This window comes from Penaeus japonicus, unplaced genomic scaffold, assembly GCF_977035675.1.
Source record: "Penaeus japonicus unplaced genomic scaffold, GWHDUDI00000001_assembly GWHDUDI00000021, whole genome shotgun sequence".
NCBI lineage: Eukaryota > Metazoa > Arthropoda > Malacostraca > Decapoda > Penaeidae > Penaeus > Penaeus japonicus.
The window spans coordinates 18,868,072-18,869,468 of record NW_028234423.1 but is presented as its reverse complement, the minus strand read 5'-3'; the positions used below and the strand labels follow the sequence as shown (position 1 = coordinate 18,869,468).

The window sequence follows — 1,397 nt, the reverse complement described above, 5'->3', positions numbered from 1 at the left end:
ACTTACTTTATATTTTTCTTGCTATTATTCCTTCCAATATTGACTTCAACATCGGAAACTTATAATAACCAAGATTTTAGTAATATATATTGTTAACCCTCCGTCCTCATATATTTGAAAGCAAATCCTAGTCATGAAATTAGGAGTCTTTTCTGATACTGTGAACGCTTTCCCTCAGGAGAGTTCCTCCAACCGCACAAGGAGCATATGAGATAGCTCCTCTGCTGATTCATTGTTCAGCAAGGTCGAATTAAACGCTTACTTCCTTCCCTCCCCCTCAAAGAGAACCAATCTGTCGTGGTGTGGAAGCTTGAGCTACTTCCTCATCCGAAATATTCTTAGGGATGGCCCTCCTTTCCCCGTCGTGAAGTGGCCTAACCACTGGATAGTTCACTGGGGAGAGATGAGCAAAAGGTATTTTGATGTTGATCAAATAGGTAGAGTCATAATCCTCTCTGGCTTTCTCCGGGAGGGGATTACATTTACCCATATGCATCCCAGTGAGCCCTGGGGATGGAGCGATATAGGTCCTATAGATGTGTTCCATACTCATCACATGGCCCAACCATCTGGTCATGTCCAAATCTTCCTCGAGCCCAAGCTAAGCGAGTCACTGTTTTCGATGGTCATGGGTCACTCACAGGATAATGCCAGCGAGACTTGCGTGTTAGGTTAAATACTATAAGCCGTGATTATTTACTGCTAACGTACCTGCAGCTGTAACCCTTTGTAATCAAAATGATGTAAATAGTTTTACCGACATTGTTTTAGATGTTTTGTACGTACAAATGTGTGGGGCGAAGTTGTTGTCTTGCGAGAGCGAGTTAGCACCAGCCTAGACCACTGGACTAGCGGGATGCAGGACCGCGACGGCAGATAAGGCATCCGGTTATGATGGTATCCCGTCTGATGCATACAAACTGCTCCCTCTGTATTGTCACCTTATCGACCTGTGTTTTCAGTCCCTATCTTGTAGACGAAAGCGGTTCTTTTATATATTCAAGCTGAAAGGATCCGAGGAATGATTGTGTACTTAGCTAATTAACTGCATAGTGTAATTTTATACGATAATTCACCCTGTAATCTTGCCACTCTTCACTGTGTGATGAAGAAAAAATGTTTGTACCTTCCATAGATTTCTGAAAGGCGGGCGTATTTTGCCTCGATACTTTGCAGTGTTGCTAAGGTTAGGGTGCAAGGCGTTTGGCGCTATAGCAGTCATGTAGCAGTCGTTTAGGGGGGTATTGCATCATTTCTGGGCCTTCGGGATCTCTGACATCATGCTTCTTGTTCTTCATGTGTAAATGAGTAGGTAAAGATTATGAAAGGGAATTTACTGATGATAGATTTCTCTTATGACCGCACATCCTCATCTGAGTGGATGACACTGTATTGGT

At 43.2% G+C, this 1,397-nt stretch overlaps 1 protein-coding gene across 2 annotated transcripts in view; it reads right to left on the bottom strand.

Moving 5' to 3' along the window:
- The window catches only part of LOC122245754 (dehydrogenase/reductase SDR family member 11), a 15,352-nt gene extending 14,438 nt beyond the window's left edge, over positions 1 to 914 (bottom strand). Inside the window, exon 1 of one of the 2 annotated variants that reach the window (XM_043003734.2) lies at positions 787 to 914. The gene's annotated coding sequence lies outside the window, so the exon portion shown is untranslated. The remainder of the gene's footprint in view (positions 1 to 786) is intronic. The other variant, XM_043003733.2, reaches the window with a different exon arrangement.
- Positions 915 to 1,397: the final 483 nt, after the last annotated feature.